The sequence below is a fragment of the Dermochelys coriacea genome, chromosome 5 (genome assembly GCF_009764565.3).
Source record: "Dermochelys coriacea isolate rDerCor1 chromosome 5, rDerCor1.pri.v4, whole genome shotgun sequence".
In the NCBI taxonomy this organism is placed as follows: Eukaryota; Metazoa; Chordata; order Testudines; family Dermochelyidae; genus Dermochelys; species Dermochelys coriacea.
Window position 1 is genome coordinate 37,413,439 of NC_050072.1, and position 19,576 is coordinate 37,433,014.

General features: G+C 43.0%; 1 long non-coding RNA gene across 1 annotated transcript; it reads right to left on the reverse strand.

Moving 5' to 3' along the window:
* Positions 1-3,988: 3,988 nt before the first annotated feature.
* Positions 3,989-4,815, reverse strand: LOC122460435. Its single transcript, XR_006281737.1, has 3 exons — positions 4,692-4,815; positions 4,384-4,388; positions 3,989-3,999 (listed from the first exon to the last, which is right to left on the reverse strand). It is a non-coding gene; the product is annotated as an uncharacterized LOC122460435 (long non-coding RNA).
* Between the last annotated feature and the right edge of the window lie 14,761 nt (positions 4,816-19,576).

Here is a 19,576-nt window from a genome sequence, read left to right on the forward strand (position 1 = left end):
GTTTGGGCACCCAGAGCAGCTGGTAGAGACATAAATCACTGCCTGGGGGTGGGAGTGGGATAGTCATGTGTAAGAGAGAGAAAGAGAAACACTGTCCCTCTTGCTCGCTATTGCAGCATGCTTGTGTGGAGGGGCATGGCTTTGGGGTATTTCTGAAGAGGTAAGCATGGGACAGGCTCTGTTCCCTCAGGCAGAGGAGAATGTGGCAGCCTGCCTGCTTAGTGAATTGTTCCCATTGTTCTTAGTGAATTCCCCCAGGAGTATAAAACAGGTGTAAAAATTGTAAGGCTCCTTTACATTGCCAGAGAGGTGTAAAGGAGCCTTTATTATAATGGACAGTATGGCCTTACAAATGCTTATGGTGCTTTAGTGATTAGAACTGGTCTAAATTTTTGGACTGAAAAAATTTCCTATCAAAATGTGCTCCATGAACTGTTTGCTAATGACCTTTTTGGAGATGGTCAGTAGCCAGTATAAATTGTGAGTTTGAGTCCCCAGCCCTTACTTTCTCTTCAGTTGTCTATGATGTAACACTGAGCATATGACTGCATATATTTATTGACTAATAATTAGAAGTAAAGGGTTGATACTAGCTACATCACTGTTAGATAGAGGGGTTTGGAGATTTCCTCCAATGCTCCCCACACCCATTCTCCATCAATTGTATTGTAGTTTAAATAAATTTCCAAAATAATTGAAATGAGCTGGATTTTATTGCATTATTTTGACAAAAAATAAGCAGAATTTTAAAATATTGTGTGCAGAATTTTTAATTTTTTGGTGCAGAATTCCTCCAGGAGTACTTACGGGAACCTTCTCTTTCCCTCACTCACATGGAAAGGTACAAGGACCTGCTGTGCTGGGGACATTTGGAAGAGAGTATGTGGGGGATAAGACCATGAATCCTTCTATTCATTAATGAGATTTATGTGCATATGTTCCCCCTGCACTGCTTCAACTGTTCCCTCTTCCCCAGTGCCCATAGATGGCAGGAGACCATAGCAACTACTTTTGGGAGAACTGTGCCATCTTTTTCTCTGAATTTGTTGCCCTAAAGCAATTGTCACTGAAGGATTAATGAAGGCTTGGATTTGAAAATACTGGGGCATGTAAAAACAAGTAGCTTCATTGCAATATGTATATATGGTCCATTAAAAAGAAACTCCAAGAAAATATTGAGACACTGAAGTCATGAGATGCCAGGCATAAAGTTGCATGTGCAACCTTTGTTGTGACTCCAGGTGTATACATCATGATACAGGCCCTGACTCTGAATCCAGCTGAACTTCATAACTCTTTTGCACTCCCTCAATGCCCAGGTTTCCAAGGGCTGATTTGGTCCTGACACAAGATAGAGCAGCGTTGTTACAGCTAGAGCCCAGCAGCACTCTGACCACAGCCCTGCCATATCTTTCCATGCCTTCTACTCTCGGAGTTGAAAGGTGGGGTGGTGGAGAGCTGGCTTAAGAAATGGCAGAATATCAAATGAAGGAAGCATAATTAACAGGCACCTGATGCATTGTCCACTGTTGGTGGAACTTGTCCCATTTGCAAGGGTGATAAACCTAGTGCAGAGTAATAAAAGGTGGGTTAGGGATGATCTCTGCCATGTAGCTTCTGCAACTTATTTCAGAATCTGATAAGACACAAAGCAGGCTCTGTTCCATATTGGAAACACTAGGCCCTGATCCTGAGCTGATATAAATTAGTATAACTCAACTGACTGATTAAGAAAGAACTAAATTGATTTACACTGGCTGAAAATCTGGCTCATTGCTATTTTCTCTTTTGCTATGTGAAAATCAATTTTTGATTGAGGGCAGTTATTTCAAGTATAGCAAAATTAAAGTGAACAGCAGCAAATTTGTTTTATGCCATTGACAAGTCCGTTTTTCGTATGTGCTGTGTTAAGCGCAAACTCTCTTGCAGAGCTCAGCTGCAGTGTTGCACTATTTAACAAATAGAACATATCGACTGTGACTTGATTACTCTCAAAGTGGAGAGAAGATGCTTTTGAAAAAATGTGATATTAAGACATTTCATTTACTCTAGAAATCAAGGTTACCCTTCGAAGACTGCAGATGTTGTCAGGTAGATTTTGTTCTATTAGGGTCTAAATATGCAAAATGAAAAGAAAAACAGTTAAGGGGAGAATGTGCTTTATTGGAAGCTACGGCAATTTTATTAAGCATTCCTTAACCCTTCTGATTTATGAAAAGCTGTGATTCAGTGTGGAATGTTACAGAGAATCAATTAGGATCAATCTTTTTTTTTTTTTTTTTACTTCAGTCCTTGAGAAAGGTGCCAACTGATCATCACAGGGAAATGAATTCCATTCACTGGCACCTTTCACAAACACTGAAGTCATGTTAAAACCTGGCAGAGCAAAGGGAATGGAAGTCACGATTCTCCATACTGCCCTACCAATGTGCCTCAGCACTGCCGTGGTCTGGAAGGACCTTCTTGTGGGATGAGAAGGCAGTTGAGGCTGTATGCCTAATAAATGCTACTTAGTTTACTGCAGCAGGATGACTTTATTACTTAGAGATTTTCAAAGGCACAAAGAAGAGTTAGTTGCCTAGTTCTTGTTGATTTTCAGTGGGACGAAGGCACCCAACTGTCCTTTGGGCCTTTTGAAAATCTCCCTCAGAGTCTAAAAGGGATTGCTGTAAATTTCATGTTTGTTGCTTCCATGGTTCTGTGCAATGTAGGTCCAGATATTTAGAATTGTGCAACCAAATGGCCAGGTTAGAAGTTCAACTGGTCATTTGTGCATGACTGGGCATACACTTGTTGTAATTTATAGAGGCCAGAAGAGATCATTATATAATCTAGCCTGACCCACCTTATATCACAGACCCTTAAATTTCACCCTGTATTTACCCCTGTATTGAGCCCACTAACTTGCATTTGACTGAAGCATAACTTGTGTTTGGCTAAAGTGTGTCTTTCAGAAAGTCATCCAGTGCTGATATGAAGACTCCAAAGGATGGAGACTCCACCATTTCCTTGGGAGTTTGTGCCAGTGATTAATCACCTTCACTACTGAAAACCTATGCCTGATTTCTAATTTAAATTTGTCTGGTGTCAGCTTCCAGCCACTTAGTGCACAGAAACTGCGCAGTTGCAGCACTGTAAAGAAAAACAAAACACCCTATCGAGAGGCGTGCAGCTTTCTGCACCAGGGCTACAGTGTCACGGTGCCAGTGTAGACACCCTGGTTGATTACAATTGGCCTCCTAGAGGTGTCCCACAGTCCCTGTTCTTGCCTCTCTGGTCATTGGTTTGAACTCTACTGTCCTGCCCTCAGGGCTGTCCTTCGACATACGCAGCATATGCAGCTGTGTAGGACACCCAAAAATGTGGGGCACTCCGGGTCTTAGTGTCCAGCCTCCCACCTCTCCCTATCCCTGTTCTGACCCTTCCTGCAGACTCCCACAGCTAGCTGCTGCGGCCTGATGAGTCTTCCTCTGGAGGGGATCTAGTAACTTAAAAGTGAAAAAGCCTTCCAGCCTGTCAGACCTATTAGCACAACACTGAAACTGTTTAAGAGCCATTCAAGTGGTAATGAAGCCATTTAACGGGCATTTGCCAACCCCCTGGTATATACTGTCAGTTTCTGAATTTACTGACAAAAACAGTTGTGCATTACTGAAATATTTACTCAGAACATGTTAGACTACAGGACCTTAGTTTAAAATTTGCTTTAAAAATATTTCATGACTGTGTCGCTGATGGTTGTAAAATCACATCTCTAAAAAATCCTTGCATAGATTTTTAGATGCACAATCTGAGTATGCATCTTTAGCCTTAAATGCTTGGATCTTGAGACATATAGTTTTTTAAATAAATCCTTCAAAAGACCACCCTTATCTAAAATACACATGTGAGCTCGGGCTGCCGTTGGGCATAGGGGCACCAGTTTAATAATACTGCATAGGGCCTCATAAATCCTATGGACATGCCTGTCTGCCCTAAGGTAGACTGTGAGCCCCACCCCTTAAATTCCTTGGGAATTTTGAAAGTCCCCTTTCTGTTTGCTCGGTGATGTGTGCAGTGGTCTCAGCACAGCTTTCCAGGTGACCATGCCTGCTCCACACACCAGGTGATCCCCTGCTTGGAGCAATGCCGAGCTGCTGGACCTCATCAGCATTTGGGGAAGGGAGGCTGTCCAGTCCCAGCTGTAGGAATTATGATACCTATGGACAGATTTCAAGATGCATGACAGAAAGGGGCTATGACTAGGATACACTGCAGTGCAGGGTCAAAGTGAAGGAGATGTGGAACGCCTACCAAAAGGCGCGGGAGGCAAACCGCTGCTCCGGTGCTGCGCCCACAAGCTGCTGGTTCTACAAAGAACTGGTCGTGATACTCGGTGGCGACCCCACCTCCACTGCAAAGGCCTCTGTGGATACTTTGGTGGCTTGCATGCCAGTCAAGAGTAGACCGAGCCAGGAGGAGGAAATCTTGGACGAGGATGTGGAGGGGGAGGGGGATCCAGAGGCAGAGGACAACTCGGAGGTCAAAGATGCATGCAGCCAGGAGCTCTTCTTTGCCCTGGAGGAGGCTAGAGAGTCACAGCTGTCAGAGTTTGGCAAAGCGCAAACAGGAGAAGAGGACCCTGGTAAGTGGCTTTGATTTTGGGATTTTGGAAAATGTGGAGACAGGAGTGATTATAAATTTCCCTCTACAGTGCTGGCTCTCCCCAAGAGTGATATGCCCAGTGTACAATTCAGTCCTGGAACACTGATTTCCCCTGCCTCTGCAGTTACTCACCACTTGGGGGGTCTTGTGGCTCATGTGTGCTTGCCTGGGGTCAGCCAATTAGTGACAGATATGATACCTTGGGAGCCCCGCCTCCCTCTTTGATATTGCTGGCTGAACGGCTGCGCAGAATTAGAAAGCAGCCATGAAGAACTAAACAGGATGTGATGTCTGTGTGATGTCATGATGCCCTCCGCAGCCGAGAAACAGGAACTGAAGAAGTGGCAGGACAGTGAGAAGAGGGACCGAAAGGAGAGCGCATGTGGCTATCAACATAGGAATATTGTCATCGGCCAGGTTCAGCCTCCCATATAGGCAGCACCAGTGGGCCTTTAAACACCCAAAAGCACACTTAACAGTCATTTTACACTTGCTCAGCCTCTTGTTGAACTGCTCCTTGCTGCTGTCAGGGTGCCCCATGTATGGCTTCATGAGCCACAGCATTAAGGGGTAGGCACGGTCTCCCAGGATCACAGTGGGCATTTTGGCTTCCCCTACGGTGATCTTCTTGTCTGGGAAGAAAGCCCATGCTTGCAGCTTCCTGAACAGGCCAGTGTTCCGAAAGATGCATGCATCATGCACCTTTCCGGACCAACCTGCGTTAATGTCCGTGAAACTCCCACAGTGATCCACAAGTGCCTGGAGAACCATAGAGAAATACCCTTTCCAATTAATGTACTCGGTGGCTAGGTGGTCTGTTGCCAGAATTGGAATATGTGTGCCATCTATTGGCCCTCTGCAGTTAGGGAAATCCATTTGTGCAAATTTCAGAGTAGCAGCCGTGTTAGTCTGTATTCGCAAAAAAGAAAAGGAGTACATGTGACACCTTAGAGACTAACAAATTTATTTGAGCATAAGCTTTCGTGAGCTACAACTCACTTCATCGTATGCATTTGGTGGAAAATACAGTAGGGAGATTTATATACACACATACAAAGAACATGAAACAATGGATTTTATCATACACACTGTAAGGAGAGTGATCACTTAAGATGAGCTATTACCAGCAGGAAGGAGGGGGGGAGGAGGAAACCCTTTTATGGTGATAATCAAGGTGGGCCATTTCCAGCAGTTAACAAGAACGTCTGAGGAACAGTGGGGGAGGGTGGGGCAGGGGGGGAGAAATAACATGGGGAAATAGTTTTACTTTATGTAATGACTCATCCACTCCCAGTCTCTATTCAAGCCTAAGTTAATTATATCCAGTTTGCAAATTAATTCCAATTCAGCAGTCTCTCGTTGGAGTCTGTTTTTGAAGTTTTTTTGTTGAAGGATAGCCACTCTCAGGTCTGCAATCGTGTGACTGGAGAGATTGAAGTGTTCTCCGACTGGTTTTTGAATGTTATAATTCTTGACGTCTGATTTGTGTCCGTTTATTCTGTTACATAGAGACTGTCCAGTTTGACCAATGTACATGGCAGAGGGCAACTTCATGAAAAAATTCATACAGATACAGACAGACATCATCTTCCTCTCCAAATGCAAACAGATGGACATTATACCAAAAGGACAGAAGGTAAAAAATCCATTACAGTCCACATACCACACAGACTGTGCTGACAGCTTGTGCCACACACTCTCAAAGAAAGTGCGGATCAACATCCTCTACAGCAAACAGGGAAAGATTAAGAATGAGCTCTCAAAATTGGATACTCTCATAAATAACCAACCTTCCACACAAACTTCCTCGTGGCTGGACTTTACAAAAATTAGACAAGCCATCTACAACACACACTTTGCTTCTCTACAAAAGAAAAAGGACACTAAACTCTTGAAACTACTACATGCCACAACAGTGGTTCCCTTAACCCACCCAGCAATATTGTTAATCTCTCCAACTATACTCTTAGCCCAGCAGAAGAATCGGTGCTATCTTGGGGCCTCTCCTTTTGCCCCTCCACCCTCACGAACATGATATAGTGTGACCTAGAATCCTATTTTTGACGTCTCCGACTCAAGGAATATTACAAACACACCTCTAACCAACGTATTAACCCACATGGACCTTCCAACCAACACTACAAAAAGAAGGATTCTGGGTGGAGTCCTCCTGAAGGTAGAAATAACAGACTGGACTTCTACAAAGAGTGCTTCTGCCGACGTGCATGGGCTGAAATTGTGGAAAAGCAACATCATTTGCCCCATAACCTCAGCCGTGCAGAACACAATGCCATCCACAGCCTCAGAAACAACTCTGACATCATAATCAAAAAGGCTGACAAAGGAGGTGCTGTCGTCATCATGAATAGGTTGGAAGAGGCTGAAGAGGCAGCTCTCCAACACCACTTTCTACAAGCCATTACCCTCTGATCCCCCGAGGGTTACCAAAAGAAATTACAGCATTTGCTCAAGAAACTCCCTGAAAAATCACAAGAACAAATCCGCACAGACACACCCCTAGAACCCCGACCTGGGGTATTCTATCTGCTACCCAAGATCCATAAACCTGGAAATCCTGGACACCCCATCATCTCAGGCATTGGCACCCTGACAGAAGGATTGTCTGGCTATGTAGACTCCCTCCTCAGGCCCTACATTACCAGCACTCCCAGCTATCTTTGAGACACCACTGACTTCCTGAGGAAACCACAATCCATCGGTGATCTTCCTAAAAACACCATCCTAGCCACTATGGATGTAGAAGCCCTCTACACCAACATTCCACACAAAGATGGACTACAAGCCATCAGGAACAGTATCCCCGATAATGTCACGGCTAACCTGGTGGCTGAACTTTGTGACTTTGTCCTCACCCATAACTATTTCACATTTGGGGACAAAGTATACCTTCAAATCAGCGGCACTGCGATGGGTACCCGCATGGCCCCACAGTATGCCAACATTTTTATGGCTGACTTAGAACAACGCTTCCTCAGCTCTTGTCCCCTAATGCCCCTACTCTACTTGCGCTACATTGATGACATCTTCATCATCTGGACACATGGAAAAGAAGGACCCAAGAAAAAGATTCCTTGAAGAATTTCACCATGATTTCAACAATTTCCATCCCACCATCAACCTTAGCCTGGACCAGTCCACACAAGAGATCCACTTCCTGGACACTACAGTGCTAATAAGCGATGATCACATAAACACCACCCTATATCGGAAACCTACTGACCGCTATTCCTACCTACATGCCTCTAGCTTTCATCCAGATCACACCACACGATCCATTGTCTACAGCCAAGTTCTACGATATAACCGCATTTGCTCCAACCCATCAGACAGAGACAAACACCTACAAGATCTCTATCATGCATTCTTACAACTACAGTACCCACCTGCTGAAGTGAAGAAACAGATTGACAGAGCCAGAAGAGTACCCAGAAGTCACCTAATATAGGACAGGCCGAACAAAGAAAATAACAGAACGCCACTAGCCATCACCTTCAGCCCCCAACTAAAACCTCTCCAACGCATCATCAAGAATCTACAACCTATCCTGAAGGACGACCCATCACTCTCACAGATCTTGGGAGACAGGCCAGTCCTTGCTTACAGACAGCCCCCCAACCTGAAGCTAATACTCACCAGCAACCACACACCACACAACAGAACCACTAACCCAGGAACCTATCCTTGTAACAGAGCCCGTTGCCAACTCTGTCCACATATCTATTCAGGGGACACCATCATAGGGCCTAATCACGTCAGCCACACTATCAGAGGCTCGTTCATCTGTGCATCTACCAATGTGATATATGCCATCATGTGCCAGCAATGCCCCTCTGCCATGTACATTGGTCAAACTGGACAGTCTCTACGTAAAAGAATAAATGGACACAAGTCAGACGTCAAGAATTATAACATTCAAAAACCAGTCGGAGAACACTTCAGTCTCTCCGATTACACGATTACAGACCTGAGAGTGGCTATCCTTCAGCAAAAAAGCTTCAAAAACAGACTCCAACGAGAGACTGCTGAATTGGAATTAATTTCCAAACTGGATACAATTAACTTAGGCTTGAATAGAGACTGGGAGTGGATGAGTCATTACATAAAGTAAAACTATTTCCCCATGTTATTTCTCCCCCCCCCCTCCACTGTTCCTCAGACGTTCTTGTTAACTGCTGGAAATGGCCCACCTTGATTATCACCACAAAAGTGATCTATATCTCCTTCCCGCACTCCTTCCTGCTGGTAATAGCTCATCTTAAGTGATCACTCTCCTTACAGTGTGTATGATAAAACCCATTGTTTCATGTTCTCTGTATGTGTATATAAATCTCCCCACTGTATTTTCCACCGAATGCATCCAATGAAGTGAGCTGTAGCTCACGAAAGCTTATGCTCAAATAAATTTGTTAGTCTCTAAGGTGCCACAAGTACTCCTTTTCTCATTTGTGCAAAGCCATCCATAATGTCATGCACGTTGCCCCGAGTCACGGTCTTTTGGAGCAGGATGCGATTAATGATCCTACACACTTTCGTCAACACAAGTCCAATGAGTCCCGCTCCGAACTGGTTAGTGACCGATCAGTAGCAGTCTGGAGTAGCCAGCTTCCACAGTGCAATTGCCATGTGCTTCTCCAACATCAGGGCAGCTCTCATTCTCGTGTCCTTGTACCACAAGGCTGAGGTGAGCTCATTACACAGTCCCATGAATGTGGCTTTCTTGTCCAAAAGTTCTGTAGCCACTGCTCATCATCCCAGATGTGTTTTCTAAGCCGAAAAGCGGCGTTCCACTGTGGCCAGCATCCCTGGGAATGCCACAAGCAATCTCGTGTCATAGCTACTTTGCATGGCAAGATCAAAGTTGCACTCCTCTTGCCTTTGTAGTTTAAGGAATAACTCCACAGCCACTCGTGATATGTTAGTGAGAGAGAGCTGCATATTGGTCAACAGTTCGGGATCCATTCCTGACAGACCGAAGAGGCAGAGCGTGCAGTACACAAACCGTTGAAAGATGGTGCGAAATGCAAATGGAAGCACAGGGATTGCTGGGATACGAAGCAATGCATTATGGGGCTTTGGGACAGGACCCAGGATGCCCTGCGACCCCCTCCGTTTTCACATAATTCTTAGCAGCAGAAGAGGAAGAGATGCTCTGTAGGATAGCTGCACAGATTGCACCGCTTCAAATACAGCTGCAAGTGCTGCAAGTGTGAATACACTATTGCACAGGCAGTTGACAGTGTGAACACACAACAGCAGTTTCCCTTCAGTGCTCTCTGAGGAGCAATGTAACTGCCAGTGATGTAACTCTGCCAGTGTAGACATACCCCTAGACTCTCTCCAATGCAGCTTATGCCCCTTGCGCTCAACTGAAACAGTTCTTGTCAAAGTCTAAAAAAATCATAAATAATTATAATAAATAAAGGAGTTTGTGGAACCTAAGTTTAACCACCTACAGTATTGAAGGCCTTTTGTTTCAAAGGAAACAATATAGAAAGCAACTTTTATTTTGAAATCTTAAAATAAGTTTTCCACTAAGTGAAGACAAAGAAATTTGGAATAAAATAAAAGTTTCTAAACTGGTATTTTCGTCCAAAAAGAATCTGCAAACGTATTATCTTCATCAGCATTTCCAACCTATTAGTCAATCAGTGAATTTTTTTATCCTTCACATAATGAACAAACATGTAGCAATAAAATATTTCAGTGCATCAATGAGGAGGTTGCAATCACTTGAAAATGTACAAGTTTGGTTAATGGGTGATTGTGGCTTAAAGAAGGGCTTTGAAGTGTGTGTGATGTGGGAGGGAATTAAGATGAAACAGCTCTAGATAATTCACTAACTTGTGCCAAGTGAAAGCTGAAGTCAGCTCTGTATGACTTTAAAGAACAGTCCTGCAGTGGAGTTTGTCAGCAGTGGGTGTCACTCTGGGCCCTGGAATGAAGAATGTGTGGAGAAAGGTTGTGTTTAAACATTTTGGGTGACATCATGGCTTCATTGAAGTAACTAGGAGTTTTGTCAGTGATTTAAATGAAGCCAAGATTGCACCCTGCAAGTATAATTCATAATGCAGAGTAGCTAGATATTTTAACTGGACATTTAATAAACATGAAACTGTTCTTGCTACTATATTTCATAAAACCAATGTACCTTATTACTGCAGATATATGAAAAGTCTATTTTTAAATTACAAATTGTAAAGAAGATCCCAGATGATCATTCTAATCTGAACAAGTGGCAAAAGAACATGTTTGTTATAGTGAATGAAGATCAATATTTTAGAGTTGTTTAAATAACAAAGAATCCCAAAGGTATTTTGATATTAATTATCACCATTGTGGATTTCTGCTGAGGGGTTGCTCCCTGGCTCCGGCTGACACATACCAAAACCTGCAGATCACCAGCCACGATACTCCCTTGGCTCATGGGAAGATCAAGATGGAACATACTGCCAACCTACCATTGCTCTACTTCTACTGGTTTGGGTCCCTTTATGCCTATTTTACTTCCCCTTGGCTCACCTCATCTTTGTACAGCAGCAGGGGGGGACATCTGAATTGTGGTTTTAGCTAAAAGTGTGTGGTATTTTCCTTGGGGGAAAAAAATGAAAATAGGTGCCTTATTTTTTTTTTGTGTGGGAGGGGAGAGGTTCTTAAATTGCCACCAAGTGGTAAGCTGGACCAATTTATAGTTTGGGGTGGAAATCATGCAAATCTCATTGGTTTTGATCAAAGGTCAGGAACATTTGGCAGTTTCATCTGAGTTGTTGAACAGTCGTTGCCATTATACAAATATATGAATGAGATCAGACTCAGACCCATAATTTCTAGTTTACCATTAGTTTGGAAGTGGTAAAAGTCGTTGCTGTGTTTTGTGCCATGTGTCATGGGAGAACAGGCTTGGTGCTCTAGAACTGCTCTGAATGAAGTTCAGTCACTCTTGTAGGTTTCAGAGTAGCAGACATGTTAGTCAGTATTCGCAAAAAGAAAAGGAGTACTTGTGGCACCTTAGAGACTAACACATTTATTTGAGCATAAGCTGCTACAAGTACTCCTTTTCTTTTTGAATCACTCTTGTAGTATGACTTCTCCTTGGGGCACACTAGGGCAAGTCTCCTGGATGTCAGCACCTCCTGGGTCTGATGTCAGAGCATTCAGCACCCCTGTTCCATGCCATGAGCACCATGCAGTGAGTCCACCTGAATAGGAGACCTGGAGAAGCCTTACATACCCCCCCCCACCACCCGAGTCTATCCCCTAGTCTTCCACAGTCAGCAGTGACTGTCAGCCAGGGTTGTAAAACAGAGAGGTTTATTGTTATCTGGAACATGAGTAGAACAGTTGTTAGCACAGAAAAGTAGGAAGAGTCAGCAAAGTCCATCTTGGGGAGACCCAGAGTCCTGGGCTCTCCCCACAAGTCCCGAACTAGGAAACTGACTAGCTTCCAGCCACCCACCCTCAGCTATGCCTAGTTGCCCTTCCTCTGTCCTTTGTCTCTTTCCCAGGCAAACTGGTCACATAACCTCGACTTCTCTCTTTGTTCTCCAGCTCTTTTGGTTGGCTCCTTGCAGAGGATGGGCCATGGCCATCAGTTGCCAGGATACAGTGTGTCCAGCCATTGTCTGGGCCCAGGCAGCTAGATGGCAGTTACACCTGCCCTCTAAAGGTCTCTGCAATTATTAAACACCCTTATCCCACCACCTAGATACTTGTGTAACACATACGGGAAACTGAGGCACACACAGAGTATTCAAACAAAACATTAAGAAAATTCCCACTTTGTTACACCATGGTCTACAAAAAGCCAAAAGATTAAACCCATGCATTGAATCCATCCCTTCATGTCACAACATTTTGTAATTAATATAGTTACAAGGTTGTGTTGCATTAGCAAGTTAAAAATTATGAATTATTTATTTGGGATTTTCAGTGGTGCTCAGCTTTTAGTGTAGCAGTGTAAAAAACAAGATGGGTTCAAGTGTGAAAATATACAAATTGTACTCTGACTGTTGTTTTAATAAAAAAGAAAAGGAGTACTTGTGGCACCTTAGAGACTAACAAATTTATTTGAGCATAAGCTTTCGTGAGCTACAGCTCACTTCATCGGATGCATTCGGTGGAAAATCCACCGAATGCATCCGATGAAGTGAGCTGTAGCTCACGAAAGCTTATGCTCAAATAAATTTGTTAGTCTCTAAGGTGCCACAAGTACTCCTTTTCTTTTTTGCAAATACAGACTAACACGGCTGCTACTCTGAAACCTGTTGTTTTAATGGAGTCCTAAAAGTAATACTACTATTTTTATGGGGGGGAAGAGGGGGACAAAGAGCATTTTTCTATTTCTGTGGTTCCCAACTGAAGATGGGAAGTGGATTTTGCACTTACATGTTTATAACTAATAGTAGCTCATAAGTTGTTTAATCAACAGAGTGAGCATCAAAGAAATGAAGCGATGCAAACATTGTGCTTCATAATATGAATAGCATTCAATGACACATTGCAGAAGCAGCCAGAAATAACATAGAAAAGGTTGTTCATAGAACAGATTGCATCATGAGCTCCTGCTATCAGGCTTCAGATGCTTCAACTCAAATCTCGTCCCTGAGTGAGTTCCCTGCACAGATCCTGGCTCCCAAGCTCCCCTAACAAGGCAGCTAAGGGTAGGACATTTGTGTATCTTGATATTTGTCTACCTACTAACACCAGGAATAGGCATTAGGGGATCCTGGGAGGAATGGTCCGGTGCTGTTGTCAGAGCATGCCCAGATAGTGTAATTGCTATTGGGGGACCGGTGCTGACCCTGAAATCAAGGTTGTGCGATGAAGGCTCCAAGCCACCTTTGTAGAACTCTGCCACAGCTGAAGATCTGACCCTGAATATTTTTCCTGTTCTGTTGTTCATATTTTGTTCAGCACCACTCCATCCCCACACACTAGGAGGACACTTTCACAGGGCAGCCTTTGTTTTTGTGTGCACACAGGCCTGTGCCCACTCCCTAAAGATGCAGACAGCCTGTGTGTGTGTGCGTGCCCTTTCAATAGTGTAAAGGTTAGCATTTTGAACAGATTTTTTCCCCCAGGTGCACTAGTCTGCTTGTGAAATTGGCATATGCACAGATGGAGGCCAGATAGGAGGCTGGCTGGAAAGTTAGCCCTTAATGCACAGAGGATTCATATTTAGGTTTTGAAAAAATGTAAAGACAAGTGACTCAGGTATAGAAGCTTGAGTGGTGGAATGAATAGATGGAGCTGTAGGAAAGATAATAAAACAGCCATCACAAACTGAATTTGTGGCTCAGAATATCAGACAATTAAACTATTCCTCATTCTGGTTCCCTAAAAGTTTTCATTATTAAAGCTTTATGGCATGTTTTCACACCGCATGTTTTCACACCACATGTTTGATTTTATTCATCATTTCACCAGCTAAAGGTCACTTTAGAATTTCCAGGCTCATTTTGAATGTAATAGTTATATATTAAATTATAAAAGGTTCAGCCTTTAGTTTATACACCCAGGGGCTCTATTCTGCTTTTGATAGCTTGCCCATAAATCCGTCATTGTATGATCAACTTTACTTGGAGTTGTGTGTGTGATCAGGTTCTGTGAAATGTGTGACTGCTTTGGTGTAGCTAGTCAGACACTTTCCCCAGTAATCCTAATCTGACAATTGAAAATATTTACAGAACTTTTTACCTAGTTGACTGTAGCTTAAATCAGATTGTATATTTTAAATGTGTGCTTCCCAGTATGATGGAAATAAAGCCTCAATTTAAACAGAGAGGAATGACTAGATTTAAGCAATAGCTGAGACCTTCACTGGAAAAAATTGTAGGTAATAAATTGCATCAGAGGCCTAATGTACCAAGCATAGTGGCAAAACACCCCATGGCCCAGTGCTGCCTAGGATTATCACTTTCTAATGTCTGAAAACTGGACACTACAGCAGGAGCACAGCAACCTCCCTCTGCCCTGCCCCTGCTCAGCCTCTTCCCCCTGAGGCCCACCACCTGCCCCACCCCTGCTCTGGCTCCCCCCCAGTCCCCACTCTCATTCACTGCTCTCCACCCATCTCCCTCTCTCTTGCAGCTCTCTCTCTCCTTTCCTAGCTAGCTCCTCTCCACCTCCTTCCCCCTCACAGCTGCTCCAGGGCTCTGCTCCAGGGCTAGGATGGGAGATGCAGCCCCTGACACAGAGCCTGCCTGCCCATCAGATGCAGTTAGGAGTCAGCCCTGGATGAATGGGGGCTGGCGCGAGTTGATGACCAGGCACCTTCCACCCGCCCACAGTAATGGGACTTACTGGAGTGGATGCCAGCAGCAGAGAGGCTGGGATACTAATCAGTGGGTTGATCTGACTCCCCATTGGAGTCAATGTGAATTAATTCAGGCCACTGACATGATGACACCTTCTGTCAATGGCAAATATCGTAAAAGCTCCATTAGGTATAGGGCCCTATCTAATTCACAGCCGTGAGAAACGTGTCACGTACCATGAAATCTGGTATCCCCTGTGAAATCTGACCTTTTGGATACTTTTACCCTATCCTTGAGAGTTGGGTAGCCGGAAAGCAGCAGCTGCTGGCCAGGCACTCAGCTCTGAAGGCAGCGTCCACTATAGGCAACAGCACAGAAGTAAGGGTGGCCATACTGCAATCTCCCTACAATAGCTTTGTGACCACCTTTTTGGTCAGGACCTCCAGTTTCAGAAATGCTGAGTCTTAAGGGCTTTACATGTTTATATTTTGCCATTTTTAAATACATATTCCTAGTTTGTTACAATACCATGAAATTTAAGAGTTAAATATCTGAAGCTGTGAAATTCAAGATTTTAAAAATGCTATGACTGTGAAATTTATAAAATTGGACTGTGAATTTGGTAGGGCCCTAGCTATGTATTTTTAGAAAAACTTGCTAAAATTGATTTAACTCAGGTGCATCAACTGGGGTAACTTGGATAGTCAGGCATGAGAATGTGAGACACTTGCACACTTCAACAAGTTTTCATGTTCTCCATCACATTTTTACACACACCTTTCCTTAAAATTCTAATATTCTCCCAGAAGGAATTGTTATTTTTGCATTACATTAGAAAACAACCCAAACAAACCCTGTTTGCACCTCACAGACAAGGACAGAATGGAGCCTATACTGTTATCAGTTATCTCAGATGTATTTCAATAGCCCTGTTTTGTGGACCTACTTTTTTTGTGTGCATGAAACTGAAAATGCAAAGTGAGAGAAAACCAATATGACCATGGACCACATGCAAATTAAAATTGTGTATCAATGGACAAAATGATCATTAACAATAGACCTTTTCTTCAGAAAGTTTGTTAGATATGTAATATCTAGCACATCAGGGACAGATCCCAGCCTCCACTCTGACTGGAAAGCTATCTTAACAAGAAATCTGAGGGTAGGAAATGTGTGTGTCTCCTGACATACACCATCATTCCATCAATTGGTAAGGGCTTCAGGGATATGCTATGTGGAATGAGAGTGTTTTCAGAGTACGTTGCCTTCTAGACATCCCAAGGGAGTGGAATTGTTGCTAGGGGACAGTTAAAAAGCTTGCATAACTTAATCCCCCCATCCTCACCTTCAGCTGATCTAAATGATCCTGGGTGCTGACCAGTCTACCACAGACCCAAGAATACGGGGAGTGCAAAGAAGGCTTAAAGACACCGTTTCCTACCCAACTGCACCAAGTGGATCTCTGGCACAGCTGAAGATCCAGCCCTGAATATGGTACTCAGATTTCTTTCAGCACAAATTATTTTAATGTACTCCTGATCTCTGGCAAAGAAAGGTCAAAAGAGTAAGTTTGGCTCTTGGGTTAGCATCAAACTTAATGAAAACCATCCAGCTCTTGGGAGCTGAACAGTCCTTGCACTAGACAGGACCCTAAAAAGCAAGGGAATCTCTTAATCAACTCTGTGGCTATTCATTTTCCTCCAAAGAAAGGGCAGCCGCATGACTGCAATGTTTCATTATTTACTCAATAATTGTAAAAAAAAATCAATGTATAGTATGGAGTGCAGTTTCAATCACAGATCCATTTGCAGGCTTTAATAAATCATAAATAAAGCACAAATAAAGAAAAGGAAGCATACTGTACTGATGCCTCCTTGCTGATTTAAAGTGACAGCCTTGTATATTTCCTAAAGCAAAATGCAGCTACTTAACATTCTTGTATATCATCTCACAATGACTGTGATCAACAGGAGAACACAGCCTAAGGCTAGCATTCAGGAAGCAATTTTGGTATTGTCAGCAGCAGGGTTCCAAGTAATTCACTAAGAGATGGCATATATTAAAATGTAAGAAAGAAATATCAAACAACACGACAGACTTTGAGAAAGACAATGATGGAACAGTCACTAATCAAAACCATGCAGAATAAAAGTATAGAGAATGGGTGGGATTGACACTACCTGCTTTCTGGGGTGATGAAAGGGCTACTATGTAATTCACTTTAAAAAAAAAAGTAAGTTTTACCTAGAACTGGTTGTTAAGCAGAATTTTTGTCCTATGGGAAATTCTGATATTTTGACATTTGTTCTCATCCTGAACCAGGATGAAAAGTTGAAGTATTCCCCCCCACATCGTAAATTCAAAAAAAAAATTGGATTCACAGAGACTGAAACATTTTGTTTTAACATTTTCAATCAAAACAAACCCTTTAGACATTTCTGTATCAAAGTGTGTGGGTTTGGTTTGATTCAACATTAGTCTATGCCATTGTGCCATGGGAGTTGTAGGGGTTGGTGCCTTATGCCCCAGTTTTCCTCTGTAGGCAGGGCTCCCTGGCTGGACTATGTTTCTCAAGAAGAACCATGTCATGCACTCCCATGATGCATTGTGTCTAGTCACCTGGAGTGAAAAACAGATTGCATCATAGGAGACATAGCCCAACTGCCCATTGAGGAGAATGGGGGCAACTCCCAATTGTCACCTCAACAGCTCAGGTGAAAACAGATTAACATCAAATTACCCTGAAACAAAACATTTTTATTCAGTTCCACAAACCAGAATGTTTTGATTTGGGTCAAACCCAAGTGATACACTCCATCAGCTCATAGATGTGTAATGAGTCAGTTATAGAAACTTTAAACATTATATCTGGTCAAGAATCACAGATATTATTTCATGTTAACATTTTACTTGATCTGAAAAAGGTTGATCACCATTCTATAACACAATCCAGTCATCATAGGTTCTTCTAGACTAGATAAGACCTGAATTTGTAATGTAAAAAAATCAAGCAAAAAAGCAACTTCTTAACAAAAAAAATCCCCTATGCCTTTTCAATATAACATAAGGAAGAAGCCAGAAAGGGCACGTGTCCAGTTGTTTTTCCCTTGCCCATCATTTTTAACCCTGCCACAAAAACACAGTAAAACACTTTTATTTTAGAGATGACACTACGTGTGAGTGATTGCTGGACCCAGACTAGGAAAGAGTCTAGTCTGTCAAAGAAGCTTATTGGAACATCTCTGAGGGTGAGATTTACCTGCATTTAGTTTCCTACTGTATTAGGCTTAGATGTGCATGTTTTTGTTTTATTTTGCTTGGTAATTTACTTTGTTCTGTCTGTTATTACTTGGAACCACTTAAATCCTACTTTTTATATTTAATACAATATTTTTTTACTTATTAATTAACCTGGAGCAAGTATTAATATCTGGGGGAGCAAACAGCTGTGCATATCTCTCTATCAGTGTTATAGAGGGTGAACAATTAATGACAGGTTTCAGAGTAGCAACCGTGTTAGTCTGTATTCGCAAAAAGAAAAGGAGTACTTGTGGCACCTTAGAGAATAACACATTTATTTGAGCATAAGCTTTCGTGAGCTACAGCTCACTTCATCGGATGCATTTGGTGGAAAATACAGAGGGGAGATTGATATACACACACAGAGAACATGAAACAATGGGTTTTATCATACACACTGTAAGGAGAGTGATCACTTAAGATGAGCCATCATCAGCATCAGGGGGGAGGGAGGAAAACCTTTCATGGTGACAAGCAAGATAGGCTATTTCCAGCAGTTAACAAGAATGTCTGAGGAACAGTGGGGGGTGGCGTGGGGGGGAGAAATAACATGGGGAAATAGTTTTACTTTGTGTAATGACTCATCCATTCCCAGTCTCTATTCAAGCCTAAGTTAATTGTATCCAGTTTGCAAATTAATTCCAATTCCGCAGTCTCTCATTGGAGTCTGTTTCTGAAGCTTTTTTGTTGAAGAATAGGCACCCTCAGGTCTGTAATCGAGTGACCAGAGAGATTGAAGTGTTCTCCAACTGTTTTTTGAATGTTATAATTCTTGACGTCTGATTTGTGTCCATTCATTCTTCTACGTAGAGACTGTCCAGTTTGACCAATGTACATGGCAGAGGGGCATTGCTGGCACATGATGGCATATATCACATTGGTAGATGCACAGATGAATGAGTCTCTGATAGAGTGGCTGATGTGATTAGGCCCTATGATGGTGTCCCCTGAATAGATATGTGGACAGAGTTGGCAACGGGCTTTGTTGCAAGGATAGGTTCCTGGGTTAGTGGTTCTGTTGTGTGGTGTGTGGTTGCTGGTGAGTATTTGCTTCAGATTGGGGGGCTGTCTGTAAGCAAGGACTGGCCTGTCTCCCAAGATCTGTGAGAGTGATGGGTCGTCCTTCAGGATGGGTTGTAGATCCTTGCTGATGCGTTGGAGAGGTTTTAGTTGGGGGCTGAAGGTGATGGCTAGTGGCGTTCTGTTATTTTCTTTGTTGGGCCTGTCCTGTAGTAGGTGACTTCTGTGTATTCTTCTGGCTCTGTCAATCTGTTTCTTCACTTCAGCAGGTGGGTATTGTAGTTGTAGGAATGCATGATAGAGATCTTGTAGGTGTTTGTCTCTGTCTGAGGGGTTGG